Below are 26304 nucleotides of genomic sequence, written 5' to 3'. Positions count from 1 at the left end.
CGACAAAAATCCATGATTATTATCTTAGAGGGACCCATTGCTCCATTGTGTTCTTCCCTCCTCCAGTATCTTCATCTCTTCCTGCATCATAACAGTTTCAGTCCATGCTGCCAGATCTTGTCACCTTGGGTCTGTGGCAGGATAGTATATCATGGCCAGAGCACATACAGAGGAGGCCGGTTTACTTTATGGTCACTGGGATGTAAAGATAGAAAGAGGAAGGGCAGGGTCTTCCTAAATCCACTCCCAAAATTGCACCACTTGAAGTTACATCTTATCCCAGAAAAAAAAAAAAAAACAGCACAATTTCTGGGATGTTTTTTTCTCATGTTCATGCCTGTCTAATGTGATTGGCCTGGGGACCAGTCTCTGCATCAGGAATCTTAAAAGGCTGATATACTCAGGGATGGGAACCACTGACTTACATCTTAATTCCTCTCAAATAAAAATCCTCATCCGAAGACTTTTTCCTGAGATTCTATCAAAAAGCTCCCTTGACATCCCTGCGTGGGTATTCCATGTGAAATGCCAAGCATTATCTATACCCATTTCTCGTTACAAAGTGCCTATTTTACTGTAATGCTTCAACTTTATCCAGTGTTCTGAGCCCAGGATCAATTATTTCTCCACAGTTTTATACACAGCCCTTTAGTTTGGGGCAGGAGCCTAGGAGAAAGTTATTTTGACTTAATTTTCTATGCTTATCTGGGGTGGTTGGGAACTAGATGTTTGTGAATGGTATGAGAAGCCAGATCCTCCTCCAGTCTTTCTTTGTCATTGTCAGCCAAGATGTGAACAATGCCACCCAACCCAATAAGGCACCATGACAGAAGTATCTCTCAAATCCATCACTTCCTTTTTTCTTTCATCACCAATTAATCTCTTTATTGGTCTCTCTGGCCTCTCTATTCCACCTTCCAAAGCCCCAATTCACTTATCCTCCTTGCAATTGACAGAACTGTTTCCCTAAAAGTAGCCACATTCCATCAGCAACAATATACTGACACCCCAGTAACCACTGGACATTGTTTGTGAGTCCCTGGGAGACCCCATGCTGGTCAAGGTTTCCACGCCTATATCCCTGCTCTTCCCCCCCCCCCCCCCCCCGCTCTGGGACACATTTACACTAGTTTTTATGGGTGAGCTCTGAAGTCACACCTCTGTTGGCGAAGCTTCCCCAGACACCTAGAGGCCAATGTACCCCTCCCTTCTTGGGCTATCCAGCCCCTGGATGTGACTTATCTTGGATGAGTATTCTTCATTTATTTTCCACATGTGCCTTCCTCCTGTGACTGATGCTTCTGAAGTCAGGGCCCAGATTTTTTGGTTTTCTGATTTATGATTTTCAGATCTTCAGCCTTTAGCACAGGGTAGGCACACTGCAGAAAATGTTGTAAGGCAGGCTCAGTGAATGGACATATGACTGTCCAAGGAGTCAGGAGTCCAGGATTTTTTGGATCTGACTGTTGTGGTGCCTGAGGTAGATCTGTGAGCAAACACATGGAGACCAACTTGTCAAAAAAGAATGGGCTTGGAAAAAATGATGGTCTGTCAAGTTCCATGGTACCACTGGGGAATACTCACAGACACATAGGTATGTTATCATTTCCTTGTGACAAGTAAGGTATTCACTCTGACAGCAATGACTGATGAGTGAGCACATCCCAGAACTATGTATACTCTCAGTTGTCATCAGAATGACACCTCAGGTAACAACACCAGGACATTTGTTCTTGTTCCTTCCTTTATGGAGGAACTTTCTAGAATGACATGTAGTCATTCTAGAAAAGAAATAGACTGATATGTAGTTGATATTTTCATGGAACTTGAAAAATTATTTATGCTTGAAGTCCTCTTTCTAGAACAAAGAACAAGCTTGTAGGGATGTTTAGTCATCTTCTGTGTTTGATCCCAGGTTAATAAGAAGGGTGATAAGTAAAGTTCTATTAAAAAAAGGTTTGCTGTTCTTGCAGTCCTATCAACATATGGTATTCAAACTAAGTACAACAAGCATGTCATTTCATTATGCTCTGATACCTATAAGAAATTTTAAACAAGTACTATAAAGTGAGGCAAAGGGAGTTTCTTTCTGAAATTGAGTACCTGGGCCTGTCAGACTTCTGAGTCATGCTGTCTTCAGAATGAGCCTTTCACTGGAAGGATCTCAGGAACCATTTGTAACACATATTGTTCCAATTTGGAGCATCTCTGACATCCCCTGAGAAGTCACAGAAAAGTTTCCCTGAAGAAATACATTGTATAGCATCAGTTTCATATGCTGACCCTAATGTTACTTCCTGATTACTAGCATTTCAGATGAGAACCAGCACATTCAGGGTGGTATGGCCATAGACATCATCAGTCATTTCAAATCATGAAAGTCATGGTCCAAACAGGGTTTCTCAGACTCTCACTATGGACATTTGGGGTTGGATAACTCTATGTTGTGGGACACATTATGTTTATTGTAGGATGTTTAGTGGTATCCCAGGCTTCTACCCACTAAAATGTCTTTAACACTCTACCACAGTTGTGACAACCCAAAATATCTCCAGGCATTACCAAATGTCCCATTGGGGGACAAAATCCTCCCTACCCCTTCACCCACCATTGAGAAATACTAGTCCAAAGAATGGCATCTTGATGTACAATTCTCAAGACAGCTATTAATATGAACACCAGGTGAGAGACTCAAACATTCCCATTGATACATCTGGCTGTGTACCAGAACTCACCCTGAGAAGATCAGCACCTCCCCCAACCCTATATTCCACACAAATCAAAACTGGTCCTAAAGCCAATGTCAAATGGAGCCTTAAGGAAGAGTTAATTCAATGCCAGACCCTTCTGAGAGGCTGTCAAATGCAGGGGCAAAATTTAGGATAATTGCCTTTGTTGCTTTCTTTCTCTCTCCCCCCTCCTTTGACATAATTGCCCAAAGAGAAAATGTTATCACTATGGCCTCTCCTGGAACCACAAAGCAGAACCACTTGTTGCCATAGCAACAGAGCCAGAGTTCATTTCTCACAACCCTGTGAGTTCACAGTGCAGGCACCTGGTGCCACCTGACTTGATTTTATAATTGCTTGAACAAAGGAATTAGTGCACTCAGGCATTGCAGTTCAAAAAAGAAAACTTCAATCACAAGTGATTCAAATATATGGTCCCTCAAGCTAAAAGGGGACTTTATATTTGAAGAACATTGCAGGGAATATAATCAATCTTGGGGTTTCTTTGTAGATTGCTTAGTTCACTTTGGAATAAGGCAGAATCTAGCAATGCACATGAAAGCTATGAAGAGGAAAAAATCAGTAGACTGACAACCTCCTTGAAATGGCTTCTCTGTTTCTTTTTATCCTCATATCTTCAGTATCTCCAGCATCCTGCATCAGTGTTACCTTCCTCATCCCTCTTCTAAGACAATGTTCCTTCTCCATAACCCCCTGGCACATTGTTGAAAATCTGTCCCACTGTAGTGACTTTCCTTTTCATGTCTAAATTTGCTGCCATACTGGAGAATGTGGTCTATTGTTGTGTTGAGAGAGGACCAGTTCCAGTTGAACTAAGAAGACTTTATTATGTCTGAAACTTAGGGAAAGATGAAAATTCAAGAATATCAGAAACCCATACACAAATTTAGAAAAATATACTTATGAATCAACTCTTGAACTCAGACTTTCTGGCAGGAGATTTAGGATTAGTATGGACATAACCTCAAATCCTAAATAGTCCACTGATAAATCAGAGTGCCTATGCCATTCATTCAGTCATTCATTCTAGAAATATCTACTGTCTGCTATGTGATAGGCACATAGCAAGTGAGAGTAATGTCATGTATATTATGTATGTTTTGCAGTCTATGTAACAGATTCATCCATATAACCTAATCAGAGGAGTATCCCAAAATGCACTGAGTGGGTTGCATGTCCCTAAATCATACAAAAGTAAGAGATCCACCTCTTTCTGACTGATGCTATGATTGTTCTTTTATAACTACTTTCATTCAGAATGACTTCTGTGAAGAACCAACTATATGCTTCTTCATAGCCAAGATATTAAAATTTCCAACTTCTAAAATTTCAGTATTGTGCTCACACAAAAAACATGGTTATCAGAATTTGATTCTAGAGAGACTTTTATCATAGAAGTAGAATTTCCTCCTGTGACTGGTTCCCTCAGCTTTGTCCAAGGGGACAAAACTCATTTAGTTATTATGACAAATAGCAAGGGAAAGCCAAACAAAGCTAAATGAATTTAAGAATTCTTTTTAGGCCTACAAAGTTGTCAAAGCAAAGATTTCCAAAGTTTTCCTTACCAGTATTCTCTTGAAGGTTACTTTTGAGGCAGTTTTACATGCATTTACAAAAGTCTGCATTTAAAAGAAAGTAATGCTGCTGTAGGCAGTTACATTTGGGTCACTCAGAAGCATACACACACACACACACACACACACACACACACTCACACACACTTTTTTTTTTTTTTACATGGACACTCCACTTTCCAAAAGGCTAAGGATCTTCTGGTTTATCCACCTTCAGTATATACGTGTCCTGGCCTTTAAGAGGGACTTAGTCTTGTAAAACTGGTTCTTGAGGTTTTTGAGCATTTGAAATAGGCTTAGATCTGGTTACAGAGATTGAGGTTGGTGGATTGAACAACAACAACAACAAAAAAAAAGACGACATGGTAAGCAGTATTTCAGGGTACTGAATATTTGGTTCTCACCAAGAAGCTCATGCAAAAGACTTGAGTTATTTCAAAATGATTTCAGGTTGTATGAACAGTATTTTTTTACTCTTCCAAAACTAAGCCACTCATGAACTACATGATATGTTGCTAGCCCTTTGAAATTATACTATTGCTCAATGATCCACTTATTTTGTATTTCCAAAAAAAGAGCAAGAAAATTATTGTGCAGAACACACAGGTCAACTCTTATTTCTGGTAATGGTTACATTTTTAAAGATACATTAAATATGTCTCCTTTGGTTTTTTCCACTTCAGGTGTTATTACACCTTCTTTGTTTGTCTCATGCTGTCCCAGAAACCAAAAAGAACTATTTCTTGAAGGTTCATTTTGGAAATTACTGGGCTCACATGGAACCTTCCACAATGAAGTTCCTTTTTGATAAAATCAGACTTGTGAAATATAAGTTCTAAAATATTTTCCTTGATGCATTCAGAGTGGAGAAAAAAAAGAAAGGATGCCTAATTTTCAATCCCTGAAATAAAACAGGGCATCTTTTTAAAAAAGAAAATGCCTAAATAAAATGGATTTATTTTTTTCTTAAGGAGACTTTCCAACAATCCGACATTTGAATTCTTTGGAGTATCTCCTATAGTAAGTTTCCATATGGGATTGCACTGGCAAGAATTGAGGAGTGTGGTTTTCAAGTCTCAGAGTTGATTAGACTTATATTGTTTCATTTACTGATCCAACAGCCAGTTCAGCCTAACAGTCAATCCAGCCCTGCCTCATGTGACTCACAGCTGGAAATCCTACTTGCAAATCCTCAATTTCCACTTCCATATGAAACAGATGGTTCAACAGAGGAATCCGCATTGGGCACTTCAGATGCATTTGGCATCAGAGAGTCCCCATTACACAGGCAACATGCTATATAAAATATTTATTATTTAGTACACACACACACACACACAACCCAATTTGACCTTTTGATTAGAATCACTGCAGACTATGGACCAATATTGCCCTACCTTGGAATAAGAACAAAACACATTTTTATGCACTACTTGGGGAGATGCCAGATCTTTATTATAAACACGGTAACCAACACTTAGTCTCTCATGAGATTTCCTGGACTCTATTTCCTTTTAATCCAATGGGCAGATTCCAATATATCTACTGGACATTGGAGAGGAAACATATTCTCCAAGGTGGTGGAAGAAATTCCTATACCAAATGGAAATTCCTCCATTTGCTTTCCAGGCCTCTTGAAAATAACCACAGGAAGAAATGGGATACAGTTTTACTGAATCCAAATTCTAAAGTACTTTAGCAGATTCTGCAGAATGAAGACAGAAGAAATTGTGACATTCCATTTGAAATAATTGTTAGGATTATGTAAACATGGCTACATTCTTTGGTGACATCTTTGCCATTCTACAAAGCATTTGAGAGGCAAAAAAATTATTGATACTAGTTCCTACCACTTAAGAGGTGATCATCAGCAACTGTAGTAGCCATATCTTTGTTATATAAATTCAGATCATGGTTGTATAAATTTAGCCAAGGACTTCATTACCTCAGAACACTGGGACAAAGCTAAAATGTTAAGGTTTATAAACATAGCAATGATATTGAACCTTGAAGACTGGAAAAAAATGAAAAGGAGTTTGTATGTCCCTATGGTAGATAAATCAAGACTTGGCCAATTCATGATATTTTGATGTTCACATGGCAACTGAAATTATTTTCTTCTTTTCCATCTATTCCCATGCCTTGGCTTCTGTCTGTATTTTTCATCTCCTTTTCAAGGTGAGTGATTTTAGGAGGCACAGTGTTGTGTTAAAATAAGAAGACAGGAGATTATATTCTTCAACTTCAATCACTTGGTATCTATGGCAGGTTACCTAAGACTTTGGATTTATTTTCTCACCTCGAAAATGGGGATAATAATATTTGCTATGTGAGAATCAGATGGAATAATATATGTGGGACTGTTTGAGACTGCTAACCTGTAGTTATAGTCTCTATACAACACCAATACCTACAGAGGTAACTCAAGAGAATCCACAGATAAATTATTAGAATTAACAAAGAGAGTTAAGCAATGTGACTAGAATAATTTCAGTAAACAAGCAAACAAAAAACCCTGAATTTCTTTAAATTTTCAGCCAGGAATTGTCAACTGTAACATTACAAACTGTGCCACTTATAATTATAAAACAATACATAATGTACTCAAGAAAAAGTTATCATATGATGGAATGTGATGTACATCATTATCCAAAGTACATGTATGAAGACATGAATTGGTGTGGAACATACTTTATATACAAACAGAGATATGAAAAATTACGCTCTATATGGATAATAAGAATTGCATTGCATTCTGCTGTCATGTATTTAAAAAAATAAAATCAATTAAAAAAGAAAAAGCTATCAAAATATGCAAGACTGTTAAGTAGGAGAGTTACAACATTCTTAATTATTGAAAGTCATGAAAGAAGTATGAAGTAAATGGGGAGAAATACCATGCTTATGCATATTAAAACATTATATCATTAAAATTATCAATTTTTCTTATTTTTTATAGATTTGATCCAATTCAAATTCCTAACTGATCCCTTTTAATGGAAGTTGACAAGAAAGATTCAAGTAAGGCCAAGATTTTCAACAAATATATGAAGAAATATTCAATATCCCTAGCAATCAGGGAAATGCAAATCAAAACTAAGTTGAGATTTCATCTCACATCAGTTAGAATGGCAATTATCAAGAATACAGCCAGGTGTAGTGGTACATGCCTATAATCAGTGACTTGGGAGGCTGAGGCAGGAAGATTCTGAGTTCAAAGCCATCATCAGCAAAATGAGGCACAAAGCAACTCAGTGAGACCCTGTCTCAAAATTAAAAGTTTTCAAAGGGGGCCAGTTGTGTGGCTCAGTGGCTAAGTGTCTCTGTGTTCAACCATGGGGGGGGGAGAGAGAGAGAGAGAGAGAGAGAGAGAGAGAGAGAGAGAGAGAGAGAGAGAATATGAATGAGAGAATGAATATAAACAATTCTAGCAAGGATATGGGGGGAAAGGTACATTTATACATTGTTGGTGGGATTATAAATTAATATAACCATTTTGGAAAGCAGTATGGAAATTCCTCAGAAAACCTAGGAACCACTATATGACCCAGTGGAAATTCCTTGATTTATCCAAGAGAGCATTCCATAGTAATAGGCAGGTTGATGTTTATAGCAGCACAATTCACAATAGCCAAATTATACACCCAGCCCAGGTATCCTTCAACAGATGAATGGATAAAGAATATATGCTGTATATATGCAATGGAGTTTTACTTAACTAAAACGAAAAATAAAATTGTGGCATTTCTGGTGAATCAATGATACTGGAGGACATCATGCTAAGTGAAATAAGCCAGACTCAGAAACTCAATGGTCAAAAGTTTTCTCTCATATATGGAAGCTAGAGCAAAATAAGGTGAAAAAAGGCAGGATCCCATGAAAAAATAGAGAACAGTGGAATAGAGGAAGGGAACAGAGTGGGAGGAAGGAAGGATGGGAAAAGGGAAGAACTGAGAAATGAAAGTGACCAAGTTATAGTTGTACATAAATGAATATACCACAGTGAATTCTACATTTGTGTATATCTATAAAGCACCAATTAAAAAAAAAACAAATAAACAGGTGGAAGATAGTAAAATCGAGGAAAGAGAATGGGGGAGGGGAGGGGAAGGAAAGAGAAAGTGCTTGGGACTAAAATGGGACCAAATTAAATTCCATGCATGTGTGATTATGTCAAAATGAATCCCAATATTATATATAACTATAATCCACTAATAAAAACACTTTTAAAGGAATAAGGGAATAAAATAGACAAATAAAAAAGATGAAATTAATTTAAAACATTCTAAGTAAAAAAGTGGCACATTACCAGAAAAAGAATGACCAAGATTTTCTGTAAGAGAAAAAAAAAAAAATAGAACCGCCCCACCCAATGTGGTAAGCGTGACAGAATAGACAAAGAAAACTTTGAAAGATAACAGAATTTATCTACTGGATTTGGAGAATTTTAATGTATGATAGGCCTGGCACTTTGGAATAAAGATTTCAATTACCCAATTGGTTTGATCAGTGTGGTAGTTGGGCAAGCTCACTGATACCTCATAAAATCTAGCAGAAGAGGACTCCTTTTGCATATCACAGAACAAGTGAGCACTTCTCAGATATCAAACATCAATCCTCCATTACAAAGACAATTGTGACAACTTTGTAATATGTTCAACATCATTAATTCAGAAAAAGAATGTTCACTAATTCGTAAATGTATTCTATCTTAAAATAGAAGAGTCATTTTGCCTTGAAAAATGAAATATATGATAAATATTTAATAATTTTTTACATATTCATAGGCTCCCCCTATATTTTTTCTGGCGGTTATCCTTAAAGCAGTGCCAGTGATAATTAGAGGAATACAGTTGTTTGCTCTGAGACCTAATCAAACGTGTGGGATGAAATAGAGATTTTATACTACCAAGTTAATATAATTGTTAATAGACTATCACAATATGTGGTAGTCACAGTTAGAACCCTTTCCATAGGTGCTGATTAACCTTGGAGGTCCTTCTAAACTGTGAAAGGTTAGAGATCTTACCCTATTTGCAAGCTAACAGGCCTTTCTACCACCGTTTCATTGATGCTGGCAAAAGACAGGAGATACCTGAATCAAACAAAGGACAGTGTATTACTCAAAGCATTTGTAGTAGCCAAAGTATCGTCATTTGCTCTAGTTCCTCAAAGATCCAGTTTCCACAGGGTGACCTAAAGATCAGGCACTCAGCTCACACAATGAATTGCATTATAGTAGAATAATACTGAGGTTAGGGAGCCTAAATCTTTTATAACAGATGGCAACCCTATCTAACCTTCCTCCCCAAGGGAGACAAAGGTTATACTTTTTATTATTATACTGGAAAGCAAACATACCTGCTTTTACTCTTTCTCAAGGCAGTATCTGGCCACGGGAACATTCTGGATCACAGGGTAGGTTAGAAATGTAGGGAAGGTGAGGACCCAGATGAGCATGTACATAACACCTGCCTCATCATTCTTCCTGGCATATTTTTGATTTAAGTTGTACAGAGTTTCAGCAGAATGGAATCTGGTTTCCCACAACAGCAACTAACTAACACCTTTACTGGTTTTCCTCCTTCTCCCATCTTACCTCCTTATTCCCTCATTCTGATCCTGGGATCAACCCTCAAATAAAATGCCTATACGCAGTTTCTGGTCCCAGTGTCTAGGTTTTGGGAAATCCATACCAAGATACACAGCCCAAAGAAAAAAACTCATGACAAATTTTCATGACTAACATCTTTACTTTGTGATGTGTAGACTTGGCCTCAAAAATGGAAAGAAGCCATACTTGGTAGTAAACATCTTGGTAGAAAAAGATAATCTTTCCCCTAATAGGATGGCTCCTGATTCAGAGTTACCATGATTCAAATCTTCATTCAGGTCGGCTTCTAGTTGGATTAAAGTGAGATGATCCTAATCTTGATGGAGTTTAACCTTCTGCAATAGATTTGATAGGTCTACCAAGGACTAGCAAGGTGGCAGGCCAGGGAATGAGGTCATTCTTTAGAAATATGCCTCAGCCTCTTGCCACTCCAATACTTTGAAATGCAGCAGGGAAAGAACAAGAAATTCTTTTGGCATAAGCCAGTGAATCTAAGACCCACTGTGTGTAAACATACAAATTGCTTGTGGGTTACTAGAGCTGGCAACAATGCCTGACTCAGGATATTTGCCCTAGGGCTCCTCTTTATGGTATTCTTCAGCCAAAGGAGTACATTTTGGAGTAGTACCAACTAAACTGTATATCTTTCAAAAAATCGACTACATCTTTCTAAGATTTGCTTTTTCCATTTACTAAATAGTGGTGATAATATCTACATCTCATGGTTTTGCATGGATTATATATGATAATGTACGTCAAATTAATACCACAGGTGTCTATTTCTTTCATTTTGCAAGCATTTATTGAGTGTTGTGCATGTGCTTGGCAGTATTCTCAGAGCCTAGGACACAACAGTAAACAAATCAGACAAATATTCCTGTCCTCATGGAGCTTAGATTCAAACAAGAAGAACTATAAAATAAAAAGTAAGTCTAATACACAAATTTATACTGTTTGGGACATTAGATGGTGATAAATACTAGGGAAAATAAGAAGTAGAGCAGACTAGGGAAGCATTAAGAAGGAGTGGCATGGGGTGGGACAGGGCAGCATATATTACCCACTAAGGTGACCAGAGTAGGCCTTAATAAGGCTGAGATTAGAGAAAGTACAGACTTACCTGGGAGATACTGCATTTTCAGTTCCCAACCATTGCAATAAAGTGAGTCACATGACTTTTTTATTTTTGGTTTCCCAATATATATGAAAGTTATATTGACACTATACTGCAGTCTATTCAGTGTTAATAGCATTAGGTCTAAAAAACTATGTGCCTCTCTAATTAAAAATATTTTATTGATAAACCATGTTAATGACCATTTGAGTGTTCTGAAAAAAATGAAATCTATAGACTTGTTTAACGCTGCCACAAATCTTTAATCTGTGAAAAACAAAATATTTGTGAAGCACAACAAAATGAGGTATGCCTGCACTTGAAGAAGAGGCGAGTTGGAGCATTCACATTTGGAGAAAGAATGTTCTAGGAAGATGCATTAATATACATTAAATGTCATCCATTAGCCACCTTCATAGTGGTCTTTCAATTGGATTGAACAATATTAACAATAATAATAAGAAAAAGCATGGTAAACATTTATATAGTGACCATTGTATGCCAAGTACTACTTAGTTTTCTCACATATTCACTAAATTCATTCTCATAGGAACTCTTTGACATATGCACTATACTCTTTTTGGGGACGACAAAAATGAAGCAGAAAGAAATTAGTAAATTTGTTGAATTTCACACTGTAAGTGAGTGGGGGAGGGAGGATTTAAATAAAACATTCTGACTCAAGTATTGAGTGTCCAACTACTATCCATAATGCTTTTCTTTAATCAAAGGAGAGTTGAGGGGGCACAGAAAAGGTTTCCTGGGGTAAGGGAAGAATGTAGAGAGATGTCTGGACCACAAAAGAGCCATAGGGATTTGTGGAGGGATCTTGCTATTGTTTTGTGGTGATTATTTCAAAACAATCATAACAAATTATCTACTTGCACACTTAAAATAGATGCAATCTATTATACATAAATCATTCCTCAATAAAGTGGATTTTTAAAAGGGGTTCTGCAGCCGGGCATGGTGGTGCACACACCTGTAATCCCAATGGCTTGGGAGGCTGAGGCAAGAGGATTGTAAGTTCAAAGTCAGCCTCAGCAAAAAGCAAGGCACTAAGCAATTCAGTGAGACCCTGTCTCTAAATAAAATACAAAAAGGGCTGGGGATGTGACTCAGTGGTTAAGCTCCCCTGGGTTCAATCCCCAGTACCAAAAAAAGAGGGGGGAGTTCTGAAAAGATTAGTTTTGCATATTTTGAAATCACCAATTCTATTCATCCTAGTCACCCTACAGAATATCTGCTTTATTTAGCCATGTTCCTAACTCATGGGCTAAGTGTGATTTATGTCTTTTGTCCTAACTCTGTTATTTCTCCTTGAAGTATAACTTATGTAGACTATTTATCTATCCACAAAATTCAGGCTGGGTACTGCATTTAACGAGTTAGTAGCCAATAAATTTGACAAAAAAAAGTGTGTAATAGTTTCTCTTTGTTCACTGCTTGCAGTAGGCAGAAGTCTAAGATGGCCTACAAGATCCCTACTTACCATAGTGTAAACACCCAGTATAACTCTTTTCCATGAATGTAGGCAGGATTTTGGATAAGATGGGACAGTCTCTCCCTTGACAACCTTATATTATATGGCCAAGGTGATGGGGTATTTTCTCCCATGAAGACACTGCATTATATAAGACTCCATAGTAGCTAACTGGAAAGAGATTCTCCATATTGTGAGAGCACCTGTGGAATGATCACATGGCAAATGAACTCTGATTTTCTCTAGGAGGAATAGAGTAAAGCCCCTGGCTAACAGCCAGCAGTTCTACAATGGCATAAAATTGGATTCTGCCAATAGCATAAACCTGCAAGGAGATCCTGAGCTCATGACCTGGCTGATACTTTATTTGCTGCCTTGTATGACCCTGAGTAGAGGATCCAGTTTGGTGTGCCTGAACTCCTGACCCACAGAACCTGTGAGATAATCTATGCACACTATTTTTTAAATGTTTATTTTTAGTTGTAGTTAGACACAATACCTTTATTTTACTTATTTATTTTTGTGTGGTGCTGAGCATCGAACCCAGGGTCCCGCACATGTGAGGAGAACACTCCACCACTGAGCTACAACCCCAGCCCAATGCACACTATTTTAAATAACTACTTATGGTATTTTATTATGCATCCATAGAAATTGAACACATTGCTTCTTAAAAACATTTGCTCACTCATTTGATATTTATTGAGATCCTGCTATGTATACTACCCAAGGGAGCTTCCTTGGATGGAAAGTTCCACCACATTTGCCTTGGTTTGACCGAATTATTTTTAAGTGCTCCCCTCTTTGTTCCTTGTACAATTTACTATGGGGGCTAGAACACAGTTCTAGAGGCTAGACTGTCTGTGTTCAAGTCCCAGTTCTATAGCTTACTAGCTGTGTGACTGCAGGTAACTTATTATTTCTATGTGCCTCTATTTCCTCATTTACAAAATGAAGATAAGAGTATATTCTACTCCATTTAACTGAGTATGTTAGTCAGGACAAGTTAAGTTACACTGCTTAAGAATTTAGCCATGTAACCTCTGTGGCTTAATTAATCAAAAACATTTTTTTTTCAGTGATGCTAGAAGTTCATGTAGATTTTGGAGGAATCTGCTTCTCAGTTACTCACAGACTCCAACTGATGGAGGGTCCTCAAGCTGAGATGCCACCAATTTAACATATGGCTTAGACAGAGCTGGGGGTTCATTTACTACGTCAGCCAGGAAGGAATACATGCTACTTCCATTCACACACCATGCTGAAATCCAGTCACATAATCCAAACTAAGAAGTTTTTCACTTGAATACCCAAATGCTAGCACATTTGCTGGGCACACTATACAAGCTCAAAGATGCTTTGCTTACTGAATAACTATGAATTAGGTGGTGGACTGAACAGATTTACCTTGCTGAATTTTCTTCCCCAGACCTCTCTAAAGTACAGATTTTTTCATAACCATCACAACCAGGCTTTGGAAACACATTTCAAGGATGATGAAACAAACACATTATCTTGTGTACAGGACAGCTCAGCAGAACATTATCAAAAAAACCACATTCCTATCTCCTAGACAAAGAATGAAGCTGAAAGATGTGACTGGAGTTTAGATTTCTGCAGGCAGCACAGCTTCCCTGCTGCAGGCTCTCTTGGCCAAGAACCAGGGGCCCCTGTCAAGGAGAAACAGATCAGGTCTGACCAGAACTGGCCAGAAAGGACACCCTGCAGATAGCCTGCAATCCAGGGCTAGGAGGGAGGCTGAAGGTGGGACAATAGCATCTCTGGAAGCCAAAATATTTTCTTTTCCCCCATTGCCAACTTGCAGGGAAGGAAATTAAAGCGAACCTGCTTTCTTAATTTAGGGTGAGGATATTTTCCATATTTTCATAGAGATCTTTTATTTATGAGACACAAAAGGAACCAAGGGCATACAGAAAGAAACAGTGTCTACTGGCCTTTAACACACGGTAGGCTACAAATTTCCTTCTTCTGCTTAGAAAGGGGTTTAAAAAAAGAAAGACCAACTTGTAAAATCACATACATCTAATTTCCTCTGGTGTGTGAGGTCAAGAGATGTGACCTGAGCTGAGTCACATCTGGGCAAAAGGGAACTGCCCCATCTCTACTCCACCCACAGCAATGCCCTCTCCTTAAAAAATCCAACTATGTTTGTTCCAGATTAACATCAAGCCTCAGGATGATGTGGGAAAATGACCTTTGCTTTATTTGTATGGTGTAGTAATGGCGTCCTTGTGATTTTCCTTCCTAACCATCCCAAATTTATTTCAGCTGTGGTGAAGGATCAACACAACAGGAACATAGAAGTGCTTTTGTAGTTTAATGACTCCATCAAGAAAGAAAATATCACAATCTATCACAATCATGCTGTGTTTGAGGATCCATCCTAAATTGATTAATTGGAATGTTATACTGAGATTTAGGATGTCATTCTGAGATCCAAAATCTCAGAAAACAGCCATTTTTCCTTAAAACAACTACAAAGCCTATAGTGTGAAAGGTATTCAAATTTACGGTGTTTCGTGACAAGCATTCTAGGATATATTTACTTCTAACTTTTTAACCAAAATACCTATGATGAGACAACACAGTACCAGAAAATGTTGGATCTCTGCTGATGCTTTGCTTGACCCTCCCAGGCATTTCCACTAACTGCATGGCCAATTGAAATGGCTTTTAAAGTATAGTGGTAGAGTCCTGGACAGTATGTGAGAATAAATTTGTCTATCTTTTCTCTCCAATCTGTCCCATGGTTAAGAAATGGATAGTCTCTCCTAAAGGGGAAAGAGGAGGGATTGGATAAGGGAAGGACAGTGGAATCAATCTGACCTAACTTTCCTATTTACCCATGTGAATATATTATAGTAATTCTCACCTTTAAGTATATTCATAATGCATTAACTAAAAAACTATAATAAGGGTTGGGGTTGTGGCTCAGTAGTAGAGCACTTGCCTAGCACATGCTAGGCCCTGGATTCAATCCTCAGCACCACATAAAAATAAATAAAATAAAGGTACTGTGTCCAACTACAACTAAAATAAATAAATAAATATATTTTTAAAAAACTATAAGAGCAGAAAGATCAAAACAGTAGAGGGAAGGCAACGGGGGAGGAAAGGAAGCACTGGTGACTGAATTAGCATGAAAATCCATGCTTTTATAATTTTATCAAAATGAATCCTAATGTTATTTAAAATCAACCAATAAAAAATCAGGACAGCCCTCTTTCTACTGTATGATGGTGATCTTTAGCTATCTCCAATCTGTAGCATTAGTAGATTTCTATCTTGCTGCATCAAGTTCAGGACTGCAGCATCTGCAGGACACCTGAGCAAAGTGGAAGTTGGTGTTAGGGAAGTGGGAGGCCTTTCTGTCACAGATGTTACAAAACATGCAAATGTAGCTGCCCTGAATTTCATTACAGGTGCCAGGAAAAAGAAGGGTGTGTGTGTGTGCAGAGGGAAGAATAGAAAAATGGAGAGATTCCATAAGAAAGCATAATCATAATTTAAATATTGATTCCATACTACATTTCACTCAATGAGTATGTTTCTCCAGGAGTACTCATGGGAGTATTCCCATTCCTCCCAAGTTAGCACAAGTATATTCAGTTGGTATCTTATCTCTGTTTCTCACAGAGAGAACATCTTGCCAAGCTGAACTGGATTTACTATTCAAAGTCATGCACTTTTTAAAGATAACATGGCCAACTACTCTGTACACATCCAAAGATCCTGATCAGCTCCATAGTTAGAAAACACTAGCAGTGTTGAGAAGGAGAGGTGGAAAATTCCATTTTGGTTGGGCAGAACAGTATGTTGTCAGTAGATTTGACATCTGACTTTGAGTTGGGACCCAAATGGATGAAAGTGATAACCAAAAGTTGCTCAGAGAAAGGATATGACCAGCATCCATGTGAGCAGAGTGCTCATTCAGAGTGCTTAGACATAAGATGATATTATTAATTTATATAGATGGACTGTTGTTTGTTCGCTCTCCCCTTATTCCTTGGTTAGATAATCTCACCATCATTTGGAAACAGTAATGTATCCAGACAAAATATTTTCATTTTCTAACCTCTCTTTTCCCTGGGAATTGCAAAGTCACCATATTCTGGCCAATGAAACATAGACAGCACTGTGGGTGAATTTCTGAGAAGGTTCCTAGCCTGACCCTTTAAAGAACTTTCTCAGATATCTACTAATACTGCCACTTCCTCCTATATCTGTAATGTGGTCATGATTAATGCCACAATAGCAACCATATAAGACCAGGAAGTACCCTTTATGAGAAAGACATGTGCTAGGAAGAAGGAAGAAGGAGACTAAGGAATCTGAGTCCTAACTAAATATGGAGGTACCATTCCAACTCCTTTAAGCAAGAAAACAACCGGCAATCTTTTAAACTTATGATTATTTTGTATTTTGGGACATATACAGATAAGCCTTATTCTCATTTACATAATGTTTAAATGTAAATTTAATTCCACCTTAAGATATAAGATGTATACCCTCTTTATTGCTCTCAATAGATCACAGTAGAACTTCCTCCCAAAGAGGAACACTTACCAATCTATTGTTTCACCCCCAGATAAGCAGGAATTGCTTAATTCTCTGTATTTTTCATACTGCATCCAATACAGATGTATACTGCTAAGCTTTTCCTGTTCAGCATTTTAAGCTCATGTGATTAATTTCAGCTGTAGTCTGAAGCATAAGGACATGAAAACTGAAACTAAATCACAGATAAATGCAAAGTGCACATAACAATATATCAAAAGGCAAAAAATAAAAATAAAAAATAAAAACCAGGTGCCCTAAAGCTCACACAAATATTCATGAACTATAATTAGAGAAGGAAAGGCACAGGATGTTCCTACCTATTTATAAAATTAACAAACCTTGAGCAAATCCTTTTTATTCTCTTATCTCCAGTAATTGCCCAATAAATTCAACTGCAAAGCCAAAGAATTTGCCAATCTCTCCTTTCACAACTTTATTCCTCATTGCGTTCACTGCTCATTTTCTTTAACATTTCATCAGACGTTCCTTAGACCTTCCTTTAGATTGACTCTTTTTTAAACTATAACAAGCCTCATATTCAGAGAAACACCAACATTTATGAGCAATTTGACTTCTACTTTTTCCCATCAATTAGCTTAAATGGAACACTGATGGTCATCTCTTTCAGATATGTGAGTTGGCAAATGCTTTAAAAAGTAGCATAGCAAATGATCTGGCTTCCCATCAATACCCAATCTATTTATAGCAGTTAGAATTGGCTTTCAATTCCAGAACAATCCTCCAACTGCACCACTTTTCTGTCATGTTCTTTTCGGTTTCTCAATCCTGTTTGCCAGTTCACTATACATACTCTGCATTATTCACTTTTCACCAGGTTTCTAACCTCATAACTATCAATGCCATTGCAAAGTCAGATTTATTGGTCCCACTCCTTTCCTACAGAACTTCATTCTCTTTTTCATCTGTTTAAATATAAGTATGATAATATCCAATTATTGAGCTAGTTGTTACTGTGTGAACGTGGGCTTTGCATGCAACTCTAATTTTGATCTGTCAATACTTGAATGAAGTAAGAACCATAGGAAATAAGGAAACTGACTCAGAAAAGTTATATAATTTGCTAAAGTTCCCAAGACACTTCCAGTTTTTGCTCCAACCTTCAATCTCAAGTAGTGCTCTCCAACAGAACCATGATGTAAACCACATATGTAATTTAAAATGATTTAGTAGTCAGATTAAAAATGTAAAAATTAGTAGAAATTGATTTTAACTATATATTTTATCTAACCCAAATATTCCAAGTGATCTCATTTCAACATGTAGTCAATATTTTAAAAATATTACTAATAAGATATTTCACATTGTTATAGCTCATCTCAAATTTGGACAATACACTTTCACTAAAAATACTTAATCCGGATTTATATTCCATAAAATGTATGGTTGAAACAGTACATTCACATAGCCAAATTGTTCCCAATATGCTTAAACATTTTCTAAAAATTGAACACAGCACCAGTTCTTGTAAGTTTAAATTGCACTTCATTACAATTAGATAAAATTAAAATCAGATTATCTGTTCCACTAGCCACATGTAAAGAACTCGGAAGCCACATGGAGTCAATGGTTGACATGTTGAACAGCATACATCTAGATCTAGGAATGTGCCCTTCCAGACAAACTCTACTACATTTTCCTACTTGTACCTATGCAATGAGTAAGTCTCTTCCTTTCCCCTCATGATAACTGATCACTTCCTATCTTCTGAGGCCCAGCTGAAATGCCTCTTTTCACACTGAGACTTTCTTGATCCACTCAAAAGGAAGGAAGCTGTTCCTCTGAATTACAGACCATTTTCTCTGGGCCTCTTGAATGGCAATGATCACATTTCTCTTTGTATAATAGACATTCTGTATTACCATCTTTGAAAACCCATAAAAGGGCTAACTCAAAATTGTGAAAGAAATAAATATGTTTGTATGAACTATCCCAAATTATTGGTGACAGAAATATTAAAATGAGACAAATCTAAACCATTGAAATGAACTACTTACTCTCCACAAACAAAACCAGAAGAATAAAATAATTTTCGTAAAAAAATTAAAACTACAATCTCTTTTATATCCTTATATAAATTGAGAAAGAATATAGAGGAAAGAAATTTTAATGTACCTAATTTTTGTAAGTTTTATAAAAGACATATTTGTCTCACAAAACAAAGGGCATTTTTTAGTGTAAGTAGATATAAATGCTTCCTGCAGTAAGGTATAATAAATACCCAGACAAACCTTCCATGGAAAACAACTAGAAATGTTGGATAACATATCTTAAAACTCTATTAAAGATATGCATGAGTGGGCAAGAAAGTAAGAAACACTTAGGTCTCAAAATAATCAGAAAGGACTTTTTAGCCCTATAGCCACTTTAAAGTCACTTGTTGAACCTTGTAAACCTAAATGCTAGTTTTCCTGTCTTAACAGCACTAAGAGGACAAAATGCAAATTCCAGATTTGTCCACAGTGGAAAATTGAATGGGATATTCCTTTCATAATACTAAGACTTCAAAAAGTATATGCTTGTGGTGAGGGTGAACACCCCTCCCTTCAACCAAAGGCAGAAAAATTTGCTACCTCAAACCTTGCCAGTGGAAACAACTTAACATTCATCCACAGAAGAATGGGTATATTGTGAGATATACAGTGAAAACAAATGCCTCAGATCAAAAAGAAGCTGTAGATTGCATATAAATTCAACATTGTGGTTCAAATTCACAATATAATGATAAACAAAATAATTAAACATAAAAACACACACTGTAGGTTTCATTTATGTAACATACAAAAATAATAATACATGGTGATGGAGGTGAGAATATAAGAGTTGGGAGGGGGTTAGAAAATATGACTATGCACAAGAGAGGCTACAGGTTTACAGGGATCTATTTCTTGATGAGAATGGAAGTCACTTGACTATTGTTACTTGGTGAAAATTCATTAAGCTGTAAACTTAGAATATTTATACTTTTGTATATATATTTCATTATCATGAATCAGTCATGTGAAGGATACTTTTGAAGAAACTGTGCTGAATGCTGCTCATCCTCAGCTCCTGCATTTCACAGTAATATTTCCTAAATTCTTCTGTCTTCACTCTTTCATTTGCTTCTCTTCTACCTGTTCCTTCAAATTTGGCACATTCACTTGTTCCAGCCTTGATCTTATTCCTTTGTAAATAATAAATTTTATTTGATCCCTTCTCAAGTATTTCATAAAAGCAATATTTTTAAAAGAACATTTATATGAGATGGACAAGGATGGTAAAAATATTAATCAAGTGGTATATGTTTAGTAGCTGAAATACCTAAAATATCTGAAACGACTTTTAGAAAACCTTTTCTAATAATTTATTTTCTTTCTAGTTTAAGACAATTTCCTCCCAACAAAATCCCAAACATAGAATTAATGCATATGTAATATCTAATGAAAAAAAGAGGAAGTAATAAAAATTTAGTTATATCATGATGCTATGGAATAAATGTTTGTGTTTCTTTAAAATTCTTATATTGAAGGCCTAATACTCAAAATAATGGTATTTGGAGGTACGGCCTTTGAAGAGGGGATTAAGTCATGAGGGCTCCAGAATCATGAATGGGATTAGTGTCTTCAAGAGAACATACATGACAGAGATGGGAATGATCCATCACAAGAGTAAAGGCAGCCATCTGAAAGTCAGTACACATCAAACCTGCTGACATCTTGATCTTGGGTTTCCCGCCCTCCAGAACCAGAAATAAGTATTTATTAAGTAACCCAAGCTATGGTATTTGTTACAAAAGACTGAAATGGCTAAGACTCGAGGATATTTACATCTTATGGAATGTAATGTCTTTGAAGAGACTATATCCAGCATTGTATGAAGAGAATTTGTCCACAAATTAGACCTTTTTTATTGGACAAAAGATAAAAAATATGTTATTAAGAATAAATTACTCAATGTAGTTTTTAATACAATTCTATTTTTATTCTAAGAAATTACTAATTACCAATCCTTTTTTTGGTACTGAAAATTAAACTCAGAGGCACTGAACCACTGAGCCACATCCTCAGCCCTTTTTTGCATTTTATTTATTTATTTGGCTATTTATTTACTTATTTTTTGGTACCAGGGACTGAACTCAAGGGCAGCTTATTTTGTATTTTATTTAGAGACAGGGTCTCACTGAGTTTCTTAGTGCCTCACTGTTGCTAAAGCTGCTTTGAACTCGAGATCCTCCTGACTCAGTCTCCTGAGCAGCTGGGATTACAGGTGTGTGCCACTGCACCTGGCACTACATTCTTTTTAAATTCTACTGTTATAACTGACTTATTCTGTACAAGTCTAAACCAATTTGATGAAAAAAAAAACCCAAGTACCATAACACATTCAAATGAGTGTGCACATTCATAGAATGCTGAGTCTCTGTGTTAGTTAGATTTTCCTCACTGTGACCAAAATACAAGAACAACTTAGAGGAGGAAAAAGTTTATTTTGAGCTCAGAGTTTCAGAAGTCTCAATCCATGTTCAGCTGGCTCCCTTGATCTGAGCCCAAAGTGAGGAAGAACATCATGGCATAAGAGCATGGTAGAGGAAAGCTGCTCACCTTTTGGCTAGGAAGAAGAGAGAGAGAGGAGGAGCTAGGGGATATGATATAATCCACAAGGGCATGTCCCCAGTCACCTAACTTCCTCCCATCACAGCCCCATCTGCCAACAGTTATCACCCAATTACTCTATTCAAATTATTTATCTATCAAGCAGATTATTTCATTGATTACGTTATAATTTTCATAACCCAATTATTTCACCTCATTTCTGCATTGACACAGAAACATTTGGAGCACCTCCTATCCAAACCATCACAGTCTCCTAAGGAGTCTCTAACCTCAAATATCTTGTGGATTTGTAGCAACTCTAATCTACTAAGAAATAGGCTGCAACTCTAAGTGAAAATTACCTCTTCATACCCTAGGAATTAAGGTCCAAGCGTGGGAGGATGTAAAGTATTGGGTCTCCACACAAGTTGAACACATGCCTATATAGAGGGAAAGGAATGAGGGTAAAAGAGCAAGTTATCCCAGTGTTCCTCTCATTGGTAAAATTCCCATTTGCTCTCGGTAAGAGTCAGTTCCCATAAGCCAGTAGTGCTCTACCTGTGAGGCAGGAGAGATAAATGGGCACATCTCTTCCATTTTATGGGATTATTTTCCATAGTAGAATAAGTGTCTGTGTTATACAAACAGAAGGAAGCAACTCCAGATGCAGGATAACTTCTTTTACCATGATAAATACGATGTGAATGAAGTAGGGAAGTGGGCATAACTGCAGTTGTATAGCATGTTATGTACACATTATAGGTTGTATATGTGTAGCTATCTGGCTAGTCAAGCAAACACTAAAAGTAAACATCATGCTCTGAAATTTCAAAATGCAATGCTGTTTAAAGTTGGAAAATAAATGATGAAGTTAAACCAATTCCCAAATGTCTTTTCCCCAGATACTTCCACAATTCTAGTTATCAAGAGTTTTCATAGCTCATTTCCTCACAGGTCCTTTCATGATTTTATCAGAAATGACTGTTGATGGATTCCCTTGTGAAAGTGCTCCATTTGGACAAGTTAAATGAGTAAACCTGGTTAAAAAATATATTCACCAAGAGCCTCTGGGCCTAAGGTACAATTTCCAAGAGCCCAAGCATTCTTGGCTACTTGTAAGTATTATTGGAAGGCAGTCAAAACAAACACTCTGTTTGCCTGATCTTCAGCAAAGAAAATATCAGCCTGTGTGAGCTAATGTGGATGTTATTTTAGAATTAGCTTTGCTGCCATTTCAGGGTAGCTAATACCATTGTCCTCAATTCAAAGCCATTTGAACTGAGATTTAGAAGGCAAACTACAAAACTTGTGACTTGGAGTATTCAAGAAAAAAATCATATATGAGCAAATTTGGCCCAGTCATGCAGTAGACTTTCTCTTAACTTACTGAGGTATTTGGATTGTGGAAGAAATTGAAAGATTGATAGAAACAGCAAGGGCTGGCTTTACTGGGCAGCAACTGGAAAATTGCATAGGACTTTCCATTCAACAGGCCCCATGATGAGTACAATTCTCTGCTGCTGCCATCTTGAAATTCTCAACAATCTTGAGCAATGGGTACTACATTTTCATTTTTTTTCCCTGGGCCTCACGTATTGTAGCAATCCTGGAAACAGCAATACAGATTTACTTCTTTCTTCTTAGATATATTTCCATCTTGTTATTTACATATACAGAGTACTTTATTCATATTAAATAAAAAATTTGAACCTTAGAAGCTGTATCTTGGAAAGGTGTGCTCTACTAGAAGCATAACAAATAGGAAGAAGAAATGGAATACAAACAAAATAGACACCAAGTATAGGGTATATACAGGAATGCTCTGTATAACCTTTGAAACATTTATATAAATCTAAAATTATTCAAATATAAAAGACCAGCTCATCATCAATTTAAAAAATAAAATAGGAATTTTAAAAAGATAATGGTAAAATAACTAAAAACAAACCATACACACATAAAATTAAAGATAAAAAGAAATAGGGAAAACAGTAGAATGGATTAAACAAAACTTTCCTATGTTCATATATGAATACACAATCAGTGTAACTCCATATCCTGTACAATCACAAGAATGGGATCCTAATTAGAATAAGTTATACTCCATGTATGTATATATGTCAATAGTAACACTACTGTCATGTATAATTAAAAAGAACCAATAAAAAAGATAAAAAATAAATTATAATATTATAATAAGAACTAAATTAAACAAAAATTAAAAATATAAATTGGTCTGAGGATGCAGCTCAGTGGTAGAGTGCATGCCTAATAGGCACAAGACCCTGGAATCAATTTTCAGTACCACACACACACACACACACACACACACACTAAAATAGAAATTGCAAACTTCAAATCATAATGTTATTATTTTTAACTACTAAAAAATTTAATCAAAATATTTTGATGAGGCAAAAACATGCTTAAAAATCAATAGTTTACTTTCAGATAGATTTATTAAGAAATGTGCCTTAACTCTGTGTCTGCATGCATGTGTGCATGAATAAATTATGACATTTTGCTAAAAAATACTATAGAAACCCTCAATACATGATAAACCATATTCTATTTTTGCACGGAAAGATTTAATTTCCTAAAGATATCAGTCTTTCCCAAATCAATATGTCTTTTAAATTCTTTTTATAATCTGAGAAAAAAATAATGTAAAGAAAAGGTCTTTGTCATTCTCAAGGGGGTGGTGCAGGAAAACATCCTAGGGGAAAGGCAAGGTCACAGTCTGCCCCTGAGAACCAGGGACACAGGGCCCGTTTTAGACTGAGGCTGAACCAGGTCAACAGTGTCTTAATAAACTTAAAAACATGTTTAGTGAGTGCCTCTTATGTGAGCACACTCAAAAGGTGTTATGGTTTACAGCAGGGAGAATGTTCCCTGTCCTAGTCCCCGAGAAGTGTTCATGTGGGCAGGAGAGAGAATTTAGCTATGGCTGTAGGGTGAGGCAAAGTAGGTGAACAAAGCTGAGGTGGCAATCTCAAGCCATGGTGGCTGAGGAAAGAACTTTTTACTTTCTAAACAGAAAAGGAAACAAGACATGGAGTTAAAAATTGGAGGTAAGGAGTCTGAGGTAGTAATAACAAGAGATAGTAGCATAAAAAGGGCTTGCTATTTATCAAGTGTTCAATGTCTTAAATCTACTTTTCTCATTCAGTCAACATAAAACTCTAATAAGTTAGGTACTTTTATGATCTTTATTTCACAGATGAAGTAACTGTAACTTGGAACAAGTAAGTCACAATTCCAGACTTAAAAATAAAAAATAAAAACTAGTAATGTAATAATGGGTAGATCCAGGGTTTGAAGCCATTAATTCATTCATTCATCCATCAGTTAATTTTGGTCTAGGCATTATTCTTATGGCCATAAATAGAGTAGTGAACAAGATATAAGTCATATCTCTTTCACTGCTTTCTTGGGAGATATAGTCAAGAGAAGTTTAAGTATAGAGATAGAGAATTTTAAAAGCAAAAAATAAATAAAAATCCTTAACTTTTGCACTATTGACATTTGGGGAAGGGCAATTCATTATCATGGTGACTATTGTGAGTAGTGTCAGATGTTTAGCAGCATTCCTGACCTCTACCTACCACCTTGATGCCAGTAGCATTCCTTACCCAAGTTGTAAGAACAAGAATATTCCCAGGAATGTCCAAATATGTTAGGGGAAGCAAAAATCACTACATGTTAAGAACACTTGAAACAAGTGAAAGTAATTTGCAGGTAGCGATGAGTAATACGAAGAAAATAATATTGGTTGATGGATAAGGACAGATGGAGAGGTGCAACTTTAGACTGCAGGGTCACTCAAGATTATACCAAGGAGTACACATTGATAAGTGGGTGCAGAGTTCCAGGCAGTAGAAACAACAAGTGAAAAGGTCCTGAGGTACGAAGAAGTTTTGTGTGTTAAAGGAATATAGAGAAAGCAGAGTGATTGAGGTGTGATGGAATAGGAAGCCATATTGTAGAGTTCATATCATAACAATTTGTGTTTTATGACTTAAAAGATAATTTGGTTGCTCTCTGGAGAATGTTTGGGGATAACAGGAGTAAAAGGAGAGATATGATGGGAGCTGGAATAGGTATTTAGTGGAGTAATTGGAGAGATGTTGGACAGATATGTCATGTGCTGACATAGAGCTGAGAGGCCTTACTGATAAAACTGGGTGTGGACAAGTTCCCCTTTCCCATTTTGATGTCTACCAAGTTGGGTCTCACTTTCCATATTCTGCTGGAAGATCATCCCTGCCTCCAAGTGGTCCAGACTTGTCACATTTCTGTTTGAGCTCAATCTCTAATTCTTGGTCCCCCTCTGTACCTTCATCTTCTTGTAAGTCATCCCAACCTCTACCCTAGTCAGCTCCATGGCCAGCATCCTCATCTGTTACTGTCCCCACCATTCTCTCACATCTGCTTCCCCTCCAAACACTGCCAGCATTCTAACTCTCTTGGGAAATAAAGCTGAACATTCTGTTTCTATGAATATAGAAATCCACTATCTCCATTGTGAATTCCAGAGGAAAGCCTAAGGGGGTTCTCAGAGTCATTTTATGAACAAAAGATATGGTACATGTAGAG

At 36.8% G+C, this 26304-nt stretch overlaps 1 protein-coding gene across 1 annotated transcript in view; it reads right to left on the bottom strand.

The window, feature by feature from the left end:
- Positions 1-26304, bottom strand: part of Arhgap6 (Rho GTPase activating protein 6) — a 451538-nt gene that overhangs the window by 259386 nt on the left and 165848 nt on the right. The gene's annotated exons all lie outside the window — the stretch shown is intronic.

This window comes from Urocitellus parryii, chromosome X, assembly GCF_045843805.1.
Source record: "Urocitellus parryii isolate mUroPar1 chromosome X, mUroPar1.hap1, whole genome shotgun sequence".
NCBI lineage: Eukaryota > Metazoa > Chordata > Mammalia > Rodentia > Sciuridae > Urocitellus > Urocitellus parryii.
Note: the sequence above shows the minus strand (reverse complement) of the source record. Positions and strands in the feature narration are given on the sequence as shown.